We start from the raw sequence: 25,931 nt of genomic DNA, 5'->3' as shown, positions 1-25,931 counted from the left end.
ATGCCTTCTTTGTCTCAGTCTTAAATAGTAAGACTTCTTACTCCCTGGGAACACAGCCCCCTATGCTGGTAGATAGGGATGGGGAACAGAATAAGCCCTGCATGATCCATGATGAGATAGTTTTGGACCTGCTCCTAAAGCTGGATGCTCACAAGTCCATGGGGCCAGATAGATTGCACCCTAGAGTGATGAGGGAGTTGACGGATGTGGTTGCCAAGCCACTCTCCATCATTCTTCACCAGTCCTGGCTAACAGGGGATGTCCCGGCAGACTGGAGATTGGCAAATGTGACACCCATCTTCAAAAAGGGCCGGAAAGATGATTCTGGTAGCTACTGACCTATCAGTTTCACCTCAGTGCCCAGGAAAGTCATGGAACGAATAATCTTGGGAGCCATCATGGACCAATTAAAGGTCAACCAGGGGATCAGGCCCAGTCAGCATGGGTTTACAAGCAGTAGATTGGGTCTGACAAACCTGATTTCATTCTATGACAAGGTGACCCGCTTAGTAGATGAGGGTAAGACTGTTGATGTGGTCTACCTGGACATCATTAAGGCCTTTGATGCTGCCCCCACAACATTCTCATGGAGAAGCTGACTGCCCACAGTTTGGATGGGCAAACTGGGTGAAACACTGGGTGGATGGCCGGGCCCAAAGAGCTGTGGTCAAAGGAGTTAAGTGCAGTTGGCTGCCAGTCACAAGAAGTCACAAGCCCCAGGGCTTGGTACTGGGGCTGCTTCTATTTAACATCTTTATTAATGATCTTGACAAGGGGATTGAGTGCTCCCTCAGTAAGTTTGCAGATGACACCAGATTGGGAGGGAGTGTTGATCTGCCTGAGCAGAGAAGGACACTACAGAGGGACCTGGACAGACTGGATCGATGGGCCAAGGTAAACTGCACGAGTTTCAGTAGGGCCAAGTGTCGGGTCCTGCATTTTCATCACAACAACCCCAGGCAACCCTATAGGCTTGGGAAGGAGTGGATGGAAAGCTGCCTGATGGAAAGGGTCCTTGATGTGCTGATGGACATTCAGCTGAATATGAGCCAGCAGTGTGCCCAGGTGACCAAGAAGGCCAATGGCATCCTGGCTTGTATCAAGAATGGAGTGGTGAGCAGGACTATGGAAGTAATCCTGTACTTGGCATTGGCAAGGCCTAACCTCTATTACTGTGTTCGGTTTTGGGCACCTCAGTACAGAAAGGACATTGAGGTGCTGGAGCAGGTCCAAAGAAGGGCAACACGGCTTGTGAAGGACTTGGAGAATATGCTCTGTGAGGAGAAACTGAAGGAACTGGGGCTATTTAGTCTGGAGAAAAGGAGGTGGAGGGGAGACCTTATTGCTCTCTTCCAGTATCTGAAAGGTGCTTACAGCATGCTTACAAGTTGGTCTCTTCTCACTGGTGACAAGTGACAGCATGAGGGGAAGTGGCCTCAACTTGTGCCAGGGTAAGTTTAGGTTGGAGATCAGGAAACACTTCTTTACAGAAAGGGTTGTTAAGCACTGGAATAGGCTCCCCTGGGAAGTGGTTGAGTCACCATTCCTGGATGTGTTTAAAAACTGTTTGGATGTGGTGCTCAGGGACATGATTTAGCAGAGGGTTGTTAAGGGTAGTATGGTTAGATCGTGGTTGGACTCGATGATCTTGAAGGTCTTTTCCAACCTGAGTAATTCTGTGATCATATGACACCAAGCTGGGAGGTGGTGTTGATCTGACTGAGGGTAGGGAGGCCCTTCAGAGGGATCTAGATAAGCTGGATTGCTGGGCTGAGGTGAATGGGATGAGGTTTAACAAGGCCAAGTGCTGGGATCTGCACTTTGGCCACAATAATCCCATGCAGCGCTATAGGCTTGAGGATGAGTGGCTGGATGACTGTGAAGAGGAAAAAGACCTGGGAGTGTTGGTTGATGCTCGGCTGAACATGAGCTAACAGTGTGCCCAGGTGGCCATGAGGGCCAACAACATCCTAGCCTGCATTAGAAATAGCGTGGCCAGCAGGAGCAGGGAGGTGATCATCCCCCTGTACTCAGCACTGGTGAGGCCGCACCTTGAGTACTGTGTTCAGTTTTGGGCCCCTCACTACAGAAAAGACATTGAGGTCCTGGAAGGGCAGAGAAGGGCAATGAAACTGGGGAGGGGTCTGGAGCACAACTGTTATGAAGAGTGGCTGAAAGAGATGGGATTGTTTAGAGAAAAGGAGGCTCAGAGGAGACATTTTAGTACTGTACAACTTTCTGAAGGGAGGTTGTCATGAGGAGGGGTTTGGCCTCTTGTCCCAGACAACAAATAGAACCTAAGGAAATGACCACAAGTTGTACCAGAAGAGGTTTAGATTAGACACAAGAAAAACTTTTTCTCTCAGAGAGTGGTCAGGCACTGGAATGGCTGCCCAGGAAGGTGGTGGAGTCGCTGTTCCTGGCAGTGTTCAAGAGGCATCTGTATGAAGAGCTACGAGATATGGTTTAGTGGCTTGTGGTAGCAATGGTAATGGGTGGACAGTTGGACTAGATGATCCAACCTTAAGATTCTATGTTTCTCCCTTTCTGCTCTGTGACCAAAAGGAAAAATAAAGAAAAGACTATGGAAATGGACAAAAGCTGTGGGAACCAACAAGGAAACGTGGCTCTCCAAGCAGGTAACACTAAATTAAGAACAACCACACACCAGATAAATAAATCTATAAACCCTGAACGAGGAAGCCTGTTTACCCAAGCGATGCAGTGATATGTGAGATGACAGGAAATCTTAGCAGTACTATTTCCTTTGATTTGATCTTCAGAACTGCTTTACAAGCAAGCTCCTCATTTGATTTCTGTACACCTAGGAAATCAAAGGAATCTGAGCAGATGCAGATGTATGAGCTACAGAAATTATCCCATTTTGACGCCGTTGTATGCACTTAGCCTACTTCTTCACATTTCAGACAAATATAAGCAGAGAGTTAGTCCTTTATAGAAATCAAAAGCCTGCTCTGGTGCATGTGTACATGTAGTTTCCTAACTGGAGTGGATTTATCTTGACTATAAACTATGCCATGCTCAAATTCTCAATTAAACAATTCACACTGAAACTCAAATCAGTAACATTAGAAGCATATGGTTAATCTGCTGGAATATCCCACTTTAGCACACTGTTAGTTGTGTTCTTTCAAATAGTAGGCAGAAAACTTATCTTAATCTATATCTCTTTCAGCAATGTCCTTGTACTTGTCCTGATTTCAAGAGGAACATATGCTACTGCAGGTGGAGCACAGGTAATAATCGCAGTCAGAGGAAACAGGGTTCTGTTCTCATCTCTTTCAGAAATTTTCTCTGAGTTCTTTTCATTCACTTATCCTTTTCTCATCATTTGTGAACACATGGAATGCTAACAGAACAGTGCTGACTTCCTGAGTCAAAATTATGTTGTAACATATTGGCTGGATGAATTCAGATGTTGACTTCTTAAACTGGTATATCAAAGTGGGATGTGGAGAAAGCTACACTGTATTGCCAAAATTAGCTTGATATTTCATCTTTTCACAAACAAATGAAATCACATGCTACCTTAGGACTATGGTATTAATCTTCTGTTAGACAGACCAGTGGGAGCAAGGTTCTGGAATTTGCTCTATTAGAAATGATAGAAGCTTAGGTATAGATTTGTTTCACATAATAAAGAACTCAAGCTATAATTTAATTTAATCTTTAAAATTAACAATGAGCATCTTTTCAACATTAGAAGTAATTTACACTAAAGAGGATGTTTCCTTGTTTGTGAACATATATGACTGTTATACAACAAAAGCTTTAAGAGAGGAAAGAAAATCAGATATAATCTCCAAAAATGCAATGTAGTGAATATTTTTTTCATGCTTCAGCCAAGACAGATTCAAATCACTTACTGTATAGAAAAACATGCAAAACTGGAACATAAAACCAACCAATGATTTCACACTCTGTAGTCTCTTTGTGTTACAAAGTAGAAGAGCCCACTCAATCTCACTGAAAAAGGAAAGGCAGATTTGGAGAAGGCTGGACTTCTATGTCAGGGAAGCAGCCTTCCAAAACTTCTTTCTCTTCCATCGAACACAGCAATGTTACATATCCTTCATGCTGGAAGGATAGTAACTTAGAAAAAGTACCCACAAATACTTCCTATAGGAAGATGAACACAAAACACATCCAGATGTGAACTTCAAAAATAGGAGTCAAAAAGAAGAAGTCCATTTTCATTCCTCACAAAGGAACTAGCACACCAGATAACAAGTTTAACAAGAGTAAGAGTATAGTCCTGCACCTGGGAAGGGATAATCACATGCAGGTAAGAGGATGACTAGCTGGAGATGAGCTCTGTGGAGAAGAACCTGGAGGTCCTGGTGGACAACAGGTTGGTGATGAGCCAGCAGCGTACCCTCATGGCCAAGAAGGCCAATAGTATCCTGGGATGCATTAAAATGAGTGCAACCAGCAGCTCAAGGGAGGTGATCCTTCCCTTCTACTCTGTCCTGGTGAGGCCACAGTTAGACTACTGTGTCCAGTTCTGGGCTCCCTAGTTCAAAAAAGACAGGGATCTCCTAGAAGTTGTCCAGTTGAAGGCCACGAAGATGATAAAGGGCCTGGAGCATCTCCTTCATGAGGAAAGGCAGAGTAATATGGGTCTGTTCAGCCTGGAGAAAACAAGACTGAGAGGGGAACTGATCAATGTTTATAAATATCTACAGGGATGTAGAGGCAAAGAGATGAGGCCAGGCTCTTTTCAGTGTGTGTAGTGACAGAACAAAGAGTAACGGCCTAAAACTTGAACATAGGAAGTTCCATTCAAAAATATGGAAGAACTTCTTTACGGTAAGGCTGATGGAGCACCGGAACAGGCTGCCCAGAGAGGCCATGGAGTCTCCTCCTATGGAGAAACTCAAGACCCACCTGGACATCCAAGATAACATTCATGGATGTGGAGAGGGGGGGGAAGAAGAGGGAGGGGAAGGGGGGTTACGATCTGATGTAGGGAACCTGCTTTAGCAGGAGGGTTGGACTTAATGATCTCTTGAGATCTCTTCCAACCCCCCACCAAAATAAAAGTTAAATATAATCTGCAGGAAAAAATTGTTTTGCATCACTGAGAGATTAAATCATTGCTTATGAAAAGAACAAGGCCATAATTAGTATGAGATAATATATCAATGAATATATTTTGCCAATGAAACCTTCTCAACTAATAAACATGCAAAAAATAGTATAATTTAGTATGGGAAGTGAAATTAGAAAAGCTCATTAAAATCTGTAAATCTACTGCAGACACCTACCGTTAAATAATTCATCAACCATTTAACACATTTACAATAAAAACATGCAAATTACATTTTATCACCAGGCTAATACTAATTTTTGTTCAATGAAAGCATTCTTTGTTACTAACAGAAGTCTGAAAAAGTTTAATTGCAAACTGATTAACATGGAGCTTTTTTAATTAAATCAGCTAAAGGAAATTTCAGCTGACACCCTGCTAGGTGCCCAAATTAAGAGACTGTCCCATTGCATTAAATACGGTGCATTTATCATAGATAAACTAACAGGCTGTTAATTTGAGCTGACAGATAACGGAGAATGAAAATGAACATTTGCAGCATTGTATGTAATAGACACAGAGCTCTTCCACAAATAATTTTAGCTTTACAGGTTTCTGAACAATTAGAAATGCTGCTTTCAGTCTGAAATAAAAGAATAAATTACCCCAGTAGTACTTTGCTAAGGTGATGGTATCAATTACAGAGAAAGATTTGGTGAAGTTCAGAAACCAATGAACAATGAGTGTTAATAAAACTAAGATGACTGACCATATAGTATGTAAATGAAGATTCATTTGTAGGTGAAGTTTCATCTTAGGTGGTGGTTTTCAGTTAGTGTAACACGTGTAAGCTTCAGGAGCTAAGCTGTGAGTTCCTTTTCTTTTTACAGCTTCTTGAGACTGCCCAAAAATCCAACTCATTTAGTTTTTGAAGTTACCAAGGTAAAATAAATAAATAAATAAATAAAAGAATTAAGTCAATTATAAATAGAGATCTGGAAATTCTACTTATACTTCCTCCCCAGAGCTCCAAATCCAAACAGGAGCTACCCAGGATAGTAAAGCAGATTGCCAACACCTGTTGTAATACTTGAGCACAGCCAAAGTTAATGATAAGCACATTCGCAACAGATGTCAAGAAAACCATCTCAGCAGCATAGCTCAACTATGGCCATGCACAAGAAGAGAAGTAGCCAGCAATATGGACTGGGCTTCATGTACCAAATGATGAGATCTAACAACACCTGTCAGTTCAGAGAATATCAAAGAAGCTACGAAGATATGTATAATAAAATTTCTACTCTTTCTTGTTCCAAATGACAGGAACAAAAATAATAGCAGAAACCCAACAGTGCTCTTTGACAGTAATTGTCCTAAAGAATGTTAATAGATTGAAACACAAGAGGAGATTCACCATGTGCTGAAAACTTATGCTGAGTTTTAATCTCTTAATGAATTATTCCTTTTTCATAGTGGGAGCCATTTCAATTACAGCTTAGCTTGTCTTGCTTTTCTTTTAAGATAAACAATGTTTATATTGTCTCAAAAGATAAGCAAAACCTAATTGGACAAATTTAGCACAAGCACCCATGGAATGAGGTGCCCCATTGACAAATATATTGTTAATTCCCAGCTTTAGAGATTAAAGCCATTAATTTATTTTGTTTTCACTACAGTCAAGCTGTGCAGACAAACAGGTGGCAAAGAATAGTTTCTAACACACAAAAACAAGATAAAGGTTCCACTGCTAAAAGCTAATAGTTCAGATAATTCTTTCTGCATTACTATCTAAAATTCAATCATTTTCTATTATTTATATGTATAATAGTGGTACCAGAGGATCAAAACATTGACTTTCATATTAAGGTCTTTAAATGAAAGGCACTATCTAAATACTATTAAAAGAAGCTCTCTCTACATTATTTGTATCTAACAGACAAATAAGAAAATACAGGTGGGGCAAGAAAGGCATGCACAAGTGCAATAACTTACTCAAGGTCAGACTAGCAGGTCTATGGCAGAGCTAACAATAGTCTTGATATTGACTGGACTATTTACCAAAATGAGATGTTCAAATGGAACTAAAAAGATATGCCCTTTTAATAATGAAATTATTTTGTGAGTTAGTAGATAAACATTTCAATGGGTTTGCTTATGATGATAAATAATTATTTCTGCAGCCTAAGCAAGCTGATCGAGTAACAACAGCTCCACTAGATAAGAAATCTTCTCTTTCATTTGCAGGTACAGAAATGATGTATGATTTAGACCTCAGTGTTATGAAAGGAAGGTAAATTGCCTTTTCTATTTAAGTATTTACTGTTCCTTATAAGTGACATTCACTCCAATAGGATGATTTCCTTGTACAACTGTTCTGTCCTCTCACCCTCATGTACTTCTGCTGTTTATTTAAACCTTGCATGCTATTATGCCATGCATCAGGGTTTCACAAATGCTTGCTTTGTCTACTTTCCTAAATATCACATCACTTAGGAACTTAGTCCACTAAACAGCAGTATTAGTCATTCCTTCCTGTAGAGCGCTGCTGAACAGGCAGACTGCCTGTGTGGATTTTTCTATCATTTGTTTGCTTGCTACAGTGACACATGATTTTCTGTATGCTATGGAGTCATCTGAATGCAAAGTACTTGTCCTTCTCTGTGAGCATCGCTATGATGAAGATACAATTTTATTTACTCAAAATATAGAGTAGTATTCCTGTAACCACTAGCAGCCTCTATGTCATTACTTGAGAGATACTAGTAGACAAGCAGCAGCGGGATTTTTGTCTTTGCAATACCCTTTTGCTTCTAGCTGCCAAGTCTAAGTGTGATCTAAATTTCTAAAGCACTTTTATGCCTCCACACCTCTCTAGAAAGAGAACATCAAGCATTTCTTGTGTACTCATGTGGCAGGCAGATGCAGTTCTTTCCTGACCAGCTGTGCTGGACTTAGTTTAAAAAGGGCTACTTACATTGGTAGACAATGTTAAAACCCAAGCAACTACTGATAACATGTGAAAGATTTGTTGAAAGATCCAATATACGTTAAATATATTCTTTATAGCAGTACAAAGCCATACTATTTGCAGATACTGTGGCTCACCACACAAGCACTTGCCCTTGGTTAGCTTCAGCATCTTAATCATTAACTTCTCTCTTCAGCTCTCACACAGGAAACAGAAGCACAGAAAATTGGACATGTAAATAGATCCTTGTATCATTCTGCTAATGAATTTTGCCGTCAGTACACCCTAATGGAATCTTGCATAACCTGATCTGGTGGGTGGCAACCAGCCCATTTCAGAGGGATTGGAACAAGATGGGCATAAGGCCCCTTCCAGCCCAACCCATTCTGTGATTCTCATATGATAATGCTCAAGTCACGAGGGATAGGTAGCTCATTTTCTTGCTGCATGATATTTCTGCCTTTCAGGAAAGTTTTTTGAACATAATCCATTCGCACATTAAAACTTATATATTGCTTTAGAAGTACCTCATTAGAATACATAGCATGCTCTTAATTAATGGTTTGGGAGTTTCTTTTTACAGCCAAATAGCCCACTTCAAAAAGCTATGGATCTATTGACTGTAGGCACACAGATCAGAGCACATCATCAATTCTAAGTTTAGAATTAAGTTTTTACAAAATCCCTCTATTTCAAACCTCTTTTTTTTTTTTTTTTTTTTTTGGTCGTTTCTTGTAAGTATACAATGGTTAATCTGTCAAAATGACCCTCCACACTGATTTTCAGTGATTCACATCTATTTACAGTAAGTCAAAATTGTATCTCAGCACTCACCTATGCTAAGAGTTTACAAAAGTATCCACTGAAGCATGGTATATCCAAAGTTTCACGTGTGGAAAACTTTCGCTTGAAAAGTAGTGATCAAAGTAAAGAAGTAGCTACTCACAAATCAGTTTTTCAGACTCCTTTTCTGCATTACCCAGGATTTTATGTGACTATTTCAGAATTCAACTTCACACTAAGACAGTAGAAATTCAACAATTAAACCAATGGATTTAATTATTTTTTTCCTCTCACATTATTTACAGCGCTAAAGATAAACATTCAGTAAATAACACTACATTCCACAGTTCATTGCTTGCTTTTAGGTTTGTTTGCTGTTTTCTTTTGTCAAAAAATCTCAAGAGCACACAGAATTTTAGATAATGCAGTTGTTCAACTTTTTAAAATCATAAGCAAACAAAATATTCAAGGTGAATATCTTGAATTTAGCACACTTCTTACCAATAACAGTTGCTTTATATCTGTAGTCATTACTCATGCCATCTGGCTTGATGAACTCATTAATAAATAAAGAAAAACCCTATTGCATTATTGATTTGATAGCTGCTGACCTTCTCCCTGAAATATCTGTCACAGATTCACACTTCAAATTCTTTTGTACTTCACAGAGCGACACTGCCAAGTATTGCTACATAAACGTGTCATATTTTCTGACATACTCATCTGAGTCTGCAGCTCACACTACTCAGTAAGAGTTTACAAAGTACTCTGCTTTATTGACTTCCTACTGTCAGTAGCAAAAACCATGCAGTTACCTCTACTCTGATTGCTTAACTGTCACCTGGTATTTATTTTTTACCATGCATAGTGAGGATATATTATTAATTTAACATACAAACTATTTAAATACCCTTCAGCTGGTAGAGCTGTGGAGGCAAGCATGTCATGTGCATACTTCATGGGATGGCTTAGTGATACTCTGTGGATTCAAAAACAGTACCATCCCATAATCAAAATGTTTCTAATGTCTTCACAATGTTATTTCAACAAATCAGCATAAGGAAACTGAAACAGCTTGTCCAGAACTGGAAATGCTTAGGAAAATCTTATTACTGTTTGAAAGATATATGCTTAACCTTAAAATCGAGGACACAATTCATACTCTTGTGTGGACTGTACTGACAATTGTCATGTCTCCTCATTTTGTTTCAATCCCTCAACCATGTGCACTGATTGAGGATAGTGCCAAGAGAAATCCCTGCAAGCTAACACCTACTGTGACAGCTTTGGTGACACCTTCAGTGACAGAAAACTTCATCTTTGGATACATCTTTTTAGGACCTTCTTTATGCTCTAAGATAATGGAAAAGGATTTATTAGTATTATTGCTTTTGCTTCCACAGTTAAATTTGCACTCAATATGTCAATTTTCAATCAAAAACGTTTCAAGTTTTAAATTTGGATTTGTCATTTGTTTTCATTAATGCAAAAATGACATCACACTAGTTATAGACACAGAGGAATAAAATTCAGGAAGTCTGATATTTTCATTTGTCACATGTGCACCCAATATATTAGACAGAGCAAACATACTGCTGTGTGGCTTTGAGCACTTCCTAAAGAATGAGTAATTTAATTCAGTACTAAGACTCATTGTAACAGAAGACTTCATTTTTCACATTTAACCAAAATTATTTCAGTTTCCAAAACTGAAAATTTGAACAGATTGTCAGGTTTAAAATAAGGTCTAAATCCTAAGCCTGAATATAGTTTGAATTGAGTATGTCTGAATATAAAATAATATCACCTACTCAGTAAACAGAGTTTTTATAACACATTTTTATGAAATGCTTTGGCCTGTTTTTAACAAAAGCTACTTGAATAAATGAGCTTGCGTGCAAGGTGGCAACTGTTCATGGTAATCACCACAAAGCCTCCTGGCATTTGCTTTCTTAGTTTATCATGTATGAAGAGAATGGCTGACCCATTCTGTTTATGCACTACGTTCTCACTATTTCAGCCCAAACAGTATTCTAGAAGTATTGGAATGGAATCATGATGAGAAACATCAGCTTTCCTGCAATAGTAATGTAGAGAATTAAGACTAAACACTGAATCAAAGAGCACCTTGACTCTAGGGGACCAACCTATTATGCAGGTAGACAGATAGCAGGTGATAGGACATGGGGAAATGGACTTAAGCTGAAAGAGGGGAGGTTTAGGTTAGATGTTAGGAACAAATTCTTCACTCATAGGGTACACAGTTTGGAACAGGTTGATCAGAGAAGTTGTGGATGCCTCATCACCGGAAGTGTTCAAAGCCAGGCTGGATGGGATCCTGGGCAGTCTCATCTACTGGTTGGCAACCCTGCCCACAGCAGGGAAGTTGGAACTAGATTATCTCTGAGGTCCCTTCCAACCCAAGCCATTGTATATACAGATTCTAGTTCTCCAATTAACCTTCTAGCTTTCAGGTAGTTTCATAGTTCAGTTTTCAAATGGCCTACTAAGCTCAATGTTACTGCTAAAAAAGTTTATATTCTATTCACTGTAGGGCACTTTGACTGGTTTGCTAATACTACTGAATGCTCAGATATTGCTCAGCAACATAGCAGAAAGGACTAAAGAAAAGAAAGCAGAAAGATGACAAAAATAGAAGTGACGTTACCAAATCTACAGAAAAAAATTATATAGAAATAGGAATAATTCTCACCGTTTTTTTACTGTCTTTTGTGAAATGTCTGATTATTATTATTTTTCTGCACTGTATTATTCTCTCAAGAGGTTAAAATGCTTACAATCTTTCATGGAATAAATTTCATTCAGTGTTGTTTTCTGAAAGTAAGTGTAGAACAAGGTCATAAAGAATAATACATGTAAAAGCAAAACTCGCTGTCTGGCCTCCCTCTGTTTCTTATATATGAATTTAAAAACCTAAGTGCATTTTATATTAATAGACCATTCATATGGTAATAGTAGATGAAACAGTATGGAAATAGTAGATGAAAACAAGGCCAAGTCACACAAGGGAGCCCAAAGTGAGCTTGGAAGGTGACACCAGAGATCCACAAAAGGTGTACTGCTGAATATTTCTGGTGTTTCCAATGGACAGGAATAACAGCAGTACTTGAGCAGTTCAGTTCAATCCTCCCACCTAAATTCACTGATTCATAGGAGTCAAAGTGCTTAAACTTTCAGTGGTGGCCTGAAATATCCTGTCTTTATACTAACTCATAAACATGCTTTCAGGGAGTTAAATGACCTCGACATGCCACTTGTGTTATTTCCTTTGAAGAAAAGTATATGACTGAGCTTTCAGGAACTGAAATCTTTCTTCTGTAAAGATTCCATAACTGACAACAATAAAAGCCATCCAGAAAGTAAAACACTCTGCCTCCCACCAGACAGCAAAGCCTCCCTCAGCATGGCTGAAAACCTTCCACAAAGCAAACAAAACCAAAACAGAACAACAGACCCCACAGCCCTACAAATCCACCAAAAATCAAATGATCATTTCAACCACCAAAGGAAAAACATCTGCCTTTTTTTGTTTGGTTGGGTTTTTTTATTCTCAAGTAACTACATTTTCATCTCAGGATGGTACATCAATCCAATAATGTTCTGTTATGTTTAGGAAAAAATAACAAGTATGAAACATCTTCATGAAATTAAATGAGACATGTGGCAAGATGATGAAGCCTGAAGTAGAAAAAAGGAAAGCATGTTGGAAAAAGCTGTTTATCTATATTCAGGTTGGATATTAGGAAAAATTTCTTCTCTGAAAGAGTGTTCAGGCTCTGGAATGGGCTGCTCAGGGAGGTGGTGGAGTCACAGTCCCTGGAGGTGTTCAAGGACTGTGAAGACAAGGTGCTAAGGGACACGATTTAGAAGGGAAATATTGGTAGTACATGGACAGTTGAACTGGATGTTGGAGGTCTTTTCCAACCTTGGTGATTCTATGATTCTATGACTCTATACCATGTCTCTTTGCCAAGTCAGATTTAATCCTTTCCTACTGAGGTATAAATACATTTCTAGGAACCTGTTTTACAAAATCACAGAAATCATGTGCTGTCCTCTGCTGCCTCTGCCACAAGCTTGAAGACAGGAGCCTGCCATGAAGACAGTACAGCAGAGGAAGAACTCTTACTAAGTTGTCTGACTTCATAAATAGGGATCTATCAGTCTAACTCAAAGTTCAAATTAAACCTTACTCCCATGTTATTCTTCAAAGACTACAAACTTGATTACAGTTTAATAATCACAATTCTTTAAACAGAAATTGTCTGAGATTTACACAATTAATTTCAGAAAGTTGCTTCTTATTGATGCTGAGAAGACAGGCAAAGAAACCCCATAGTACCAAATGTAGCTTAACAACCATGCAACTTCAGGAGAAAATTTATGGCTGTGCACCTAAGCTGAAATAATTATGTTCTGTACTAAATGATACACTGATAAGTACACACTAAGGTGTACAAGAAGCTTGGTTCTACCTGGCTCTTCGCTGGTTAAAATTTTTCATAGCAAACTGAAATGAAATTTTGTGATGCTTTCAGGCAAATTCATTTGCTTCCTTTCTGAAACATTTATATGACATTTATATCACAGTAAATAACACCAGCAGGTGAGAGGCAGGAAGCTGAAGTAAGATGCCACAACTACTGAGGCAGGCACGTGCTTACAATAAAGCAGTAGTATGAATAAATTCCAATACATACTCATATGAGAATGGATCTACAAACTCCCTCAAGGTGTTTTAGACAGAATTTTTAAATAAAATATACAGTACTAACTTTTCAAGTAATTTTCTGATTCCCAGATAATGTTTAAATTACTCCTGAAGTATCCCTAGTGCCAAGAAATCTGTTTTTGCACTTGACGCACCCCTCCCCCCCAGTCTGTTCAAGTTGTATTTATTTTTAGCAATCTAGACGAATTACAGATGCACATTACATGATTCCTACACAATAGCATGAATCAAAATGGTGTCTAATGAAATCCAGAACGTACACAGCGAAAATTCTAGGAGAAAGAAAAAAAAAAAAGATTTAGAATCATAGAATGGTTTGGGTTGGAAGGGACCTTTAAGATCATCTAGTTCCAGCCCCCCTGCTATAAGCAGGGACCTCCCCCTAGACCAGGTTGCTCACAGCATTTAGCCTAGCCTCCAGGGAGGGGGCATCAACAACCTCTCTAAGCAAAGATTTGATCTCAGATACAAAATATCAGATTACCTACGTCTGGATAAATAGTTTTTAATACTTGTTGTGATTCTGCAAGTTTAGTTCCCAAGACATCTTTGATATTAAAACCAGAAAAAGACACCTTGCGACACCTAGCATTCCCAATCCAGAGATTGGGAACCAATCCAAGCAACAGTTTCATGTTTTCCATTGATATTTGATAATTTTGGCCAATTTTTACATAATTCCTCACTTTGAGTAACTTACTATACTGCTTCTTAATTTTGATTTTAACCATTATTGTGAAAATTTGAGATTCAAGTCATGTTATTGATGTAAGGTCAATCAGTGAGAAAGAATGATGGCTTTCTACTCTGCAGAGTTCAGGCAGCTGATTTATTCCTGAAGTCTCTGCTCGTCATAGAATCATAATATACAGCTGAAAAGGATCACAGGTGTCAAATTTATCTTTGTGCAGTGCAAAAGCACAAGTAGAACATGTAAACAGTGTTACTGAGAAAGCTGCAGCTACAGTATCATGCATTTAAGTACAATATAGTTTTAAATTATTTTGAACTTTATATTTAAATTATATCATCTTTCATGCTTAAAATACTTCAGTTCTCTTCTAGAATTACTTGATGATGAAACCAATCAAATAACGTGCCCATTTCCCAAATACAGAAATCACAGGCTGTTCGGATATCTGCGTGGTAACTTACCAAGTCAATGTGTTAGAGGCTTGTATCCAGTTGGATTACTGCTGTATCACAGTATTCCAATATAGTGTGATGGCAAAAGAAGTGCTTCCAGATGATAAGCATGCCTAACGCAAATGAAATTTTGGAAATTCAAGAAAACTTATTTTCCCTTTAGAATAAATTTAAGGTATAACTTAAGATGCATTTGGGATCTTGCATCAGAAAAATCCTATCTTTAAAAATAAACAAATTCACTTGAGTTAAATATGATACAAGTAGGATAAAAGCTTATGTATGGTCTTCCTTTATTTTTAGGTTGTTGTGGACACTACACTGTTCTTAAATCCTTCAACTCTGTAACATTCATGTGCTGCACAAGATAAATCAGGAGTTATGCAAACAGGAAGATAATGGAAAACAAAGCTCTTTCAACAGAATCCATGTGATACTACCATCTGCCATCCTATGATATGAAGAGCTTGCAAATACTGAAGTTAGAACCTAACCATTTCAACCTGAAAACAGTTTTCCAAACAAGAATTTCATTCCCAACGAGTATTTCCAATTTGTATTTGAATGCTATAAATACATACACACACAGAAACATACACACACACAGACTTTTGAGTAAACTTAAAATGGGAATAGTTGGCCTTTTCCCATTATTGATTCCCAGTTCACAGAAGGCTACAAAAAGCATTGGGTCGGCCCTAAGAGATCACAAGAGCATGCTACTCCTACAGAAGCCACTGAACAACTGCAGATACACAAAATTTACAATAATTTAATAATTTGCACAACTTAAAAGGAGTGCCTACGATACTTAACCATGAATTCCTCAGAATACAATTGACAGGGATTTTGCTTAGTCTTAAACATAAAAAGCCTTTACTCAACAAAAAAATACCGCATACTCCCACTCCCACCCCATCCAAACGAAGTGGCTTGGAGGAAAGTATCTGCTTCAGAAGAAATCAATAGAGTTCAGACAGTAAGTGAAAGGTGTTAAAATGTCTCTTAGTTATTGACTGAAAACAGGAGCTACCTTGCTGAATACTGCATAGAACAGTAACAACAAACGTTATTACAGAGTTGAGTGTTACAGCAAATGAATAATGAGAGATACAATCTCCTGAATGATTAGGAAACCAACTCTCTTCTTTTTTCCTCGTGTTTACCTTTTAGTGCATAGGTGACCATATATCCTCTCAAAACAGTATTTTCACGCATCATAAAGAGCACAGACATATTACCAAGCTCTGAGGGAAAATCATAAACATAAATCAAGGTTGTATTTCAGGCCTGGACAATAAGATGCACTTTATAAGATACTTTAAATGTCCATCTCTAAATGCAGTCTTAAGGCATTCAGTCTGCAAGCATTTTCACCACAGTGTGGATTGACCTCAACTAGCAGCCATGTACGTAGTCCTCATGGTGAATAAGAAAAGCTAAAGTGGCAAACCGGTGGCTCAAGATAAAGGCAGTTTAATAGGTCAAGCAAGGAAGGAAGGGAAAAACACCAACAAATAAATAGATTGATGAAAAGTGATGCAAAGGCAAGCAATGCAGACTGCCTTCCACAAGCAGACCCATACCCAGTCCCCAGGCAACAGCCGCATTGGAAGACAGCCATCCTACTTATTGTCAAGCATGATGCACACCTTGATGATGATGGAGTGAACTGACACCAACACACACTATATGGCACCAAACACTTCTGCCCACTCAGGTCAGCACCCCATGCTGTGTGTTCTGCCCACCCCCAACGCACAGAGCACTAAAGAGCGCCTTGGACTCTGCAGGTACTATTCCACAAGAATGATAACATCAGTGAGCCACTAACACTGTTGTAGCAGCAAATCTGAAACACAGCACCATATAAGCTGCTGCGTAGTTAGTTAAGTCCATTCCTACTCATACCCAGCAGAGCCAAGCCATAAATGCATACATTAGCAACTTCTCACTAGAGCAGTTCTCAAACTCAAAAAAAGAAAGAGCCAAGTACTAAACATTAGAAGATGAGAAATTCTCAAAACGATTCTTTAAACTACCTAATTCTCGTCTCACTAGCATTTATTCATATAGAAATTTTAAAATATAAAATATTTCTTCTTTAAGGAGAACACTACAGACTAGAGAAACTCCAAGATGTTCTCCCAGTGACGTGAAAGTCAACAGAAGAAAATGTTCACAAGTGAGAAAATCGCTTGAGGTAACTGGATCTTCATAAATACAGGAAGAGCCAACTTTAAGTTACACCTACTGATAGTCACCTCTTCCATTAACATTTATTCATTCGCAGCAGTGACTATAAGATGTTCCTAAATACATATCTTATATCATCTCCAGACAAGCATGTATCTGATGTGGAAAAACAATGACATTGCTAGAAATCACTATGAAACAAGTACCAGTCCCTTGCTGGGGTATTATCCATTGACACTCACATCATGATTATATCTATCGTGGTTTGAAACAGCTTGAAACACAGCAAATACTTATATCTATTCATGAGATAGCTCAGCTGTTATTCTGTTCCTACCTGTAAAAAGGTATTCTATGATTATTCTTTATTAATACAGTTAGTTGGCTTTGTTGCACGCTCATACATGCTCTAAATTTTGCAATGTAAAATCTGTACCTTCTTCCTTACTGTGGTTGATCTACATAAAAATGAACAAATCTGTGCTGCAATTTTAAGAACCATGGACTGCAAGATCGAAAGCAAGAACAAAAGTAAAATGCAACAAAGCTATTTTCCCATCTTTCTTCATTAGCCCTCTCCAAGACTCCAGCCCATTCCAAGTCTCTTGGGATGCTTAGCAAGGCACACTCTCACAATAATAACTCACTATTTCATCCAAAACCTCACAGTCCTGTACATTCCAATCCCCTCTCACATTCGTATACTCACACTTACATTCACTTGTACAGAAATGTACAACGTCTAATCAGTCTCACTGACATGACTTGGACACTTTTGATCACAATATATGTGGCTTTGCAATTGCTGTTACGAAAAAATTCTCCCAAATGCTTCAGCTGTCAGTTCAAGGGGCTGCAGAGAATAATGGACAAAAAGAAAAAATGCAGTTGTCATTTCCTTGACTGCACTAAAGCTGTTGCATGTGACTAAATTCATCAATAACAGACACAGAAGTCCTTGCTAATGATGCAAACAGAAAGTCTATTTTAGAGTCATTTATCATTCACTAATCTTCCCTGAAGTTGGTGTTTTCCAGTAGATAAAAGCCAAGCAAATTGGTATCAGATCATTTAAGTCCACACTTGAATAGAAAACAACAAAGTGATTCCTGCAGTTCTTTCAACAGTGACTATGTATTTTTACTGAACAAATATGACTTGTTGGTCTAATGACATTTTAGTCAAGAACATACAAATACATTTCCCCCCCCCTTTTTTTTATTTTCCTGGCAAAATTTAACTACAGCTCTGACATATCTGGAAAGGAAGAGGTGAAAAATAGCTTTGATGTGACACTAGAAAATAACAAAGAAGTGACTCATACACATAGCCCTTCTTCTATTTCCATTAGATGGACATTAATGTCATGTTTTTATATTTGCAGGAAAAAGAATTATTATGATAATGTGGACAAAATCTTCCAATTACTTGCACTGCACACTGTAATTGAAAAGATAATTAGCTGCCATCAAAGATCATTAACCATACACCATGTCCACAGCTGAAGTTCCTGATCAGTACTGAAAACGAGAGAAAGCAGGTCTGACACACTCTTCTATAAATTTCACAGTATCCTCAGTATTTTGCTTTTGTCACTAGATTACTCCATTTACATGTAGTAGTACAAGCTGTTTAATTGGGCACTGCTATATATGCAACATTAACAGTAACTAAACTTGAAAGCATCCTTCTGACTGCTGACTAGTTTCCTGAGATATGTTTGTATCAAAATCAACGAGGTGAGTGGGTGAGTTAAAAGCCATTGGATTCCTGATATTAAAAGGCAAAATCTTCCATGGTGAATTCACTTAAGAGGCCTACCCTGTCCTCATCACTGCATGAATTCTGGGCAGGTTAAATGCACAGCACAAATACTAGCTTGACAGGTTTGTGGGTGTATTTTTCCCTCAATCTATACCATTATTGAAAAAAGTGTGCATATAGATTGTATATATTTGATTACCATATCTGTAGACTTTGTTAGCATGTTGTCATTTGGTTGATTTGTTCATCTTAAAACTAGCTTCTTTCATCTAATAGTTATTTCCAAATTAGATGTACTATTTTTTTTTTCTTTTTAATAGCTTTATAAAATGTTTGTAGCCAAACTATGATATCATAGATGTTATCCATATATAAGACTAAAATGAATTTTCTATTTCCACCAGAGGCAGATATGTATTAAGTCATACAGGCTAACCCTTTGGCTTACTTGGAATGCTTACTTGGAATACTTTCCAATTACGTAATTAAAGACAAAATCATTCTAAAGGAACACTTCACAAATGTATCTCACGTCAGTGTACAGCATACAGAACTACATGAGATATGGGAGCTCCTGACCTCACCTCACACACTTAGAATGAACACCAGTTTCCAAAGAGGTTTAAAGATAGGCTTAATGAATTAAAAGGCACAGAGAAAGAAAGTATTTCCCACCATCCTTCCCCTGTCAGAAAACTGACAAAGCAGCCACATTTGCCTGCAGTCATAGACAAAATCTCTTAAAAAGAAGATGTTAAATCCAGTAAACATTTTCAGTAGAAGATGGCTCTGATAAGTCTGGAAACAAGCTATGGATTACTATATAGTACAAACAGAATGGAAAAAAAAAAAAAAAAAAAAAAAAGAGCAGAAAAAAATCTCCTTAACTGTAAAAAGATATTTCTCTATAAAAGAGAAAAAATAGATCTCTATTCACATTTTTGCATATTTGATCTCTGCCTGCTTGGAGACTAGATACAATCAGTAGCCAAATTACAACAACTGGACTTAAAAGAATGAGTATTTCTCTTGGTGCCATCACCTTCAGAAATCATCGCTTAAGCTAGATATCACAGAAGACATTAAGGATCTCTATAAACCTTTGAGCTAAGTCTAACTTCTGCTTGTTGCAGCTCACAGTACAAGTATTGCAAGCAAGCTGAATTTAAAAACCCGCTATACCCTTCTTTTTGAGGCAGAGAATGGTACTCTGAATTAGATATGCTCACAACTGGAAACTAACCCCATACCTCACATCAGGGTTTAACAAGGCTAATGGAACTTTTTAACATCATTTGCACCCAAGGGTACCAAGGCTGTTGAACTTCAGATAGCAATAATCCCCACTAGGAATGGATGCAAGCATACCTCAGCTTTAACTGCTATTGTAATTTCCTGTGTTAATGCTCTTAGTGCAATAAAACCTGCATTTTAAATTTCCTTATGGCTTGCAACAGAGTGCAGCTAAACATTCATTTGCATAGCTGTACTTAACATCTTAACTAGTTGCGTGCTTTATAATATTAAACATAACCATACCTTACTGTTTCTGGAAGCACATTAAAGGATATATTTATTCAAGTACTTCCATAGAGATTACTTAAATCTAAGATACCAACTTTGTGGAACATGTAGAAGTTAATTCACAACAGCGAAATCAATTGAATGGTCTAATTTTACTGTCTGAAATATAACTTAACTACATAAGAAAGCTGAAATTTAGTGTTGTCTTCAGTAAAATAGGAAACAAGGTTTTGTGTTGCTATTACTCAACTGTTGTCAGGAGGAATTCATCCAATAACTGTTTACAGATAGCACTTGATACTATGAACAATTAGTGATTTTGGTAAATGGCGTAGTTTCATTCTGATTTCAAGTCATAACAACGTTCAGTGCATAAAACACAGAAACAAAGTATTACTTTGTTTGCATAGTTCCATTATTTTTATTATTTCTATTTACACATCAATGAGGGCTTATAGACGCCTACAGATCTCTCTAAAAATTAACCTGCCAAATTCAAAACATTATCATTTATTGCTGCTTTCAAGCTTTCCTTCCCTGTTTATTTATTTTTTCAGAAAAAAATACTGTGTCCGTCATTATTGAGTAAATATAAAGCAAAAAGGAAACAATTCATGAAGATCTGAAAGTTGTACCAATGCTAAAACATAACCTTTATGATAACAGCATAAGCTTCAACAGAGGGCCTATAAAGAGAATGAAAAGATGCATAAAATCTAAAGCACCTTACTTTAGAAGTACAAACAAGTTATCTTTAACAAAAAGCAGTTTGAGGTTCCTAAGGTAAATAGTTCCAGATCATTTTTGGTTTGCAATATTTCAATATTTCTGCATAGCAGACAACACAGTCCCCATCCTAACTTTACTCATCCTTGTGGTCGACCTGAAGGAGGAGGTAGAGAGGCTGAGGACCATAAAGGAGTGTGAGAAAGAGAGAGACTGGTGGTGCCAGTCCCTATCGGCCCGGAGATCTTGGCGCATAGCTGAGGAGCATGTCACCCCCCGCTGCCTCATAAACAGGTGGGAGAAGGGAAATGGCACGTGGGTGAGGGGAACCAGCAGGCTGATGGTGCTGCAGTGAGCCTCCTGTCCTCTCCTCCTCCTCTGAACAATTCGAGAAAGGGGGAGGACTGGAAACATGTACCGGCTCAACAAAGTGGGCATCCCCCATCCCGACCATCCTCGGCTCCCCAGGTGCCTCTGTGTAATAGGTTTGAGGCCCTGGAACTCAAGGGAGAGGTGACTGGGGGTGTGGAGGGACTGTGAGGTTGCCTTGGGAAAAGCAGTCGATCCCGCGCCTCAAGACTGCCTCCACTCGGAAGGACAGAAGGGTGGTTGTTGTGGGAGACTCCCTGCTGAGAGGAACAGAAGGCCCTATATGTTGGCCTGACCCTACCCACAGGGAGGTGTGCTGCCTCCCTGGGGCACAGGTCAGAGACATTTCTAGGAGACTTCCTGCTCTGATTTGCCCTTCTGATAGTCCAGGCTGGCAGTGATGAAGTTGCTGAGAAAAGTCTCAGAGCTATCAAGAAAGACTTCAGGGCACTGGGGCGGGTAGTCGAGGGAGTGGCCGTGCAGGTGGTGTTTTCTATACCTTCAGTGGCAGGGGAGGATACTGAGAGGTACCAAAAAACCCACCTCATAAATAAATGGCTTAAAAGTTGGTGCAAATCCAGGAATTTTGGGTTTTGTGACCACAGGGAAACTTACTCGGCGCATGGCATGATGGCAGCAAATGGAAGTAGCCTGTCTCTGAGGGGGAGGAGAATCTTAGCTGATGAATTAGCAGCACTCATTGACAGGTCATTAAACTAGGTATGAAGGGGGAAGGGAGCAAAATCAGGGCCGCTGGGGTTGAGTGGGTCATTCAAGGGCTCATACAGAACTTGATGGGCGATGACAGTGAAGTACAAAGGGATGGACTGAGGCATGGGGGTGTTGGGGATGCTGCTGTTCTAGGGGAACCTACATCCTCTATAAAGGTGGTGAGATGAAAAGCCCAGCTGAAGTGCCTTTATACCAATGCACACAGCCTGGGAAATAAGCAAGACGAATTGGAAACTGTGATGTGCTTAGAAAGTTATGGCCTTGTTGCTATCACGGAAACATGGTGGGCTGATTCCCATAACTGGAATACCACCATTGAGGGCTATCGGCTCTTTAGAAGAGATAGACTATGTAGGAAGGGTGGGTGGGGGAGTTGCCCTGTATATCAAAGAGTAGATAGACTGTGAGGAGCTTCCTCTGAGAAACAGTCAGGAACAGGTTGAGAGCCCGTGGGTTAGAATTAGGGATGGGTCTAACAAAGGCCAGGCTGGTGACAGAAGTATACTACAGGCCACCTGATCAAGGGGAGACTGTTGACAAGGCTTTCTTGCTTCAGATGCAGGAGGCTTCGTGCTCACGGCTCTTGTCCTGATGGGGGACTTCAACCATCCGGATATCTCTTGGAAAGACCACATGGCAAGCTGCAAGAGGTCCAGGAGGCTCCTGGAATGTGTTGATGATAACTTTCTGGTCCAGGTGTTGGACAGACCGACCAGAGGTGAAGCGTTGCTGGACCTGCTGCTCACCAGTGCGGAGGAAATCATTAAAGGTGTTAAGGCTGGAGGCAGCCTGGGCTGCAGTGAGCACGCCCTGCAGTGCTCGAGTTCATGATCTCGAGGGATGTGGGCCTGGTGAAGACTGGCGTCAGGACCCTGAGCTTTGGGAGAGCGAACTTTAAGCTGTTCAATGGACTGTTGGCCGAGATCCCCTGGGATGCTGTCTTTAAAAACAAAAATGCTGAGGGAAGCTGGTTACTCTTCAAGGATGCCTTCCTGAGAGCACAAGAACTCTCCATCCCTCCGAATAAGAAAGCGGGCAGAGGAGGTAGGAGGCTGGCGTGGCTCGGTAAGGACCTGCTGGGCGTGCTGAGGGGGAAGAAAGGTGCGTACAAGCTCTGGAAACAAGGGCGTGTCACCTGCAAAGAATGTCTGGGAAGAAAGACTTGCAGACATGGGATCAGGAAAGCCAAGGCGCAGGCAGAACTGAACTTGGCGAGGGACATGAAAAACAATAGGAAGACTTTCTACAGGTACACTGGCCAGAAGAGACAGGTCAAAGCGAGTGTACCTCCTTTGGTAAATGTAAAAGGAGAACTGGCTTCAACAGATAAAGAGAAGGCTGAGGTACTGAATGAGTTCTTTGCCTCGGTCTTCACTGGCGGCCAGGATTCCAGTACTTCTCACATCCCTGAGCCCTCCATCCCTAAACCTCTGGGTGGGGACCGGGGTGGTAAATCCCCCCCCACTGTGAGGACAGAGCAGGTCCGAGACCGCCTCATGAGACTGAATGTGTACAAGTCTATGGGGCCGGATGGCATGCATCCCAGGGTTCTGAAGGAGCTGGCTGAGGTGGTTGCCGAGCCGCTCTCCATCATATTTGAAAAGTCGTGGCTGTCAGGTGTGGTCCCGGATGACTGGAGGAAGGGTCACATCACTGCCATTCACAAGAAAGGGAGCAAGGAGGAACTACAGGCCGGTGAGTCTCACCTCTGTGCCTGGGAAGATCATGGAACAGATCATCCTGGATGACATGCTTGATCACATGAGGAGTGGGCGTGTGATCTGTGACAGCCAGCACGGCTTCACCAGAGGAAGGTCATGCTTGACCAATCTGGTGGCCTTCTATGATGGAGTGACGGCATTCGTGGACAAGGGAAAGGCAACCAATGTCATTTACCTGGACTTGAGCAAGGCCTTCGACGTGGTCCCCCACCAAATCCTTATCTCCAAATTGCAGGGATGTGGATTTGATGGGTGGACCACTCGATGGATAAGAAACTGGTTGAAAGGCCGCAGACAGAAGGTGGTCATCAATGGCTCTATGTCCAGGTGGAGGCTGGTAACGAGCAGCGTCCCCCAGGGGTTTGTCTTGGGATCAGTGCTTTTAACATCTTTATCTACGACATCGATGATGGAATCCAGTGCACCCTCAGCAACTTTGCGGACGACACCAAGCTGAGTGGTGTGGTCAACACGGCTGAAGGAAGGGATGCCATTCAGAGGGACCTCGAGAGGCTAGAAAGGTGGACCCAGGTGAACCTGATGAGGTTCAACATGGCAAAGTGCAGAGTTTTGCACTTGGGCCAGAGGAATCCCAGGCATCCCTACAGACTGGAAGGAGCGGGCTTTTAGAGCAGCCCTGTGGAGAAGGACCTGGGGGTCTTAATAGATGAAAAAGTTAATATGAGCCAGCAGTGTGCCCTTGCGGCTTGGAAGGCAAATGGTATCCTGGGCTCCATCAAAAGAGGGATGGCCAGCAGGGACAGGGAGGTGATTGTTCCCCTCTACTCTGCTCTTGTGAGGCCCCATCTGGAGTACTGCATCCAAGTGCGGAGTCCCCAGTATAAAAAAGACAGGGAGCTGTTGGAGAGGGTCCAGAGGAGGGCCACAAAGATGATCAGGGGACTGGAGCACCTCCCCTATGAAGACAGGCTGAGGGAGCTGGGCTCGTTCAGCCTGGAGAAAAGAAGGCTGCGGGGTGACCTCATTGCAGCATTTCAGTACCTAAAGGGAGCCTACAAACCGAGGGGAGAGGAATCAACTCTTTGAAAAGGTAGATAACTTCAGGACGAGGGGAAATGGTTTTAAGTTAAGGGAGGGGAGATTTAGGTTGTACGTCAGGAAAAAATTCTGTACAGAGAGTGGTGAGGTACTGGAACAGGCTGCTCAGAGAGGTTGTGGATGCCCCGTCCCTGGAAGTGTTCAAGGCCAGATTGGATGGGGCCCTGGGCAGCCTGGGCTGGTATTAACTGGGGAGGCTGGTGGCCCTGCATGTAGCAGGGGGGTTGGAGCTTCATGATCCTTGAGGTCCCTTCCAACCCTGCCCATTCTGTGATTCTGTGATTCTGTGTAACAAGGAAGTGTTCAAGGAATGTTTAGATGATATGTTGATGGACATGGTTTAGTGAGAACTATTGGTAATAGGTAGATGGTTGGACAGGATGATCTTGTAGGTCTTCTCCAACCTCAGTGATTCTATGACTCTATACCAGCTAAATAAAAAGAATTGTGCAATTACTGTTCAGAACAGAATTGTTTCTAGCATAATAGTTTTGATCATGAAAATTACATGCGTAAACTAAAATTTCTCCAAGTTCCAACTGATGAGGTGCAGAAAACTTGAAAAACATCACCATAAATTAAACAATGACAAATTGTTTCCTCTGGAAGCAATTTACCACTTTTAATTAAAGAATTTAACAGTGGCATACTAATACCAAATTTAATCAGAAACTGAGTTTTCAATAAAAGATCTTCCACATTAGCATTTTATGAAGGAACAAAATTATTTCAATTCAATAATTTCAACAGGAAGTTACAGGAATTAACTAGTGAACAGTCAAACATTTATGACTGGTTAGAAGAGACTGGATTTGGTCCCCTTCTTGTTTATTCTACCAGTAACTCTGGTAAGTTCTGTAAGTCACTGTATATTATTATGCTTCACCTTCCTACTGAACCTCTAAAAAGAAATGCTTCAGAGATAAAAATCCTTAAAACAATCCATTCCTTGTAACATCTCACTCACACAGGCATTACTTGACAGCACTGCTGACTGTTGGAAGTATCATCAAGTAGAAACTTCCCCAAAGATATCTACTGTGGGTTTGGCTCAAAGTCCACTTAAAACTGCTCCCCAGTTAATTTCTGTGGATCATACCTGCCTAATGTTTTTTCTTCCAGAAGGCCTTTTTTTTTATT

At 40.2% G+C, this 25,931-nt stretch overlaps 1 protein-coding gene and 1 long non-coding RNA gene across 12 annotated transcripts in view; one reads left to right on the top strand and one right to left on the bottom strand.

Annotated features, from left to right (window-relative positions):
• Positions 1–25,931, bottom strand: part of LOC116237891 (leucine zipper protein 2-like) — a 169,964-nt gene that overhangs the window by 94,799 nt on the left and 49,234 nt on the right. The window lies entirely within an intron of this gene.
• On the top strand, positions 2,575–7,629 carry LOC149917703 (uncharacterized). The gene is made up of 3 exons (XR_016467230.1): positions 2,575–2,639; positions 3,197–3,257; positions 7,295–7,629. It is a non-coding gene; the product is annotated as an uncharacterized LOC149917703 (long non-coding RNA).

Source organism: Phasianus colchicus, chromosome 5 (assembly GCF_987193195.1).
Source record: "Phasianus colchicus chromosome 5, bPhaCol1.hap1.1, whole genome shotgun sequence".
In the NCBI taxonomy this organism is placed as follows: Eukaryota; Metazoa; Chordata; class Aves; order Galliformes; family Phasianidae; genus Phasianus; species Phasianus colchicus.
Note: the sequence above shows the minus strand (reverse complement) of the source record. Positions and strands in the feature narration are given on the sequence as shown.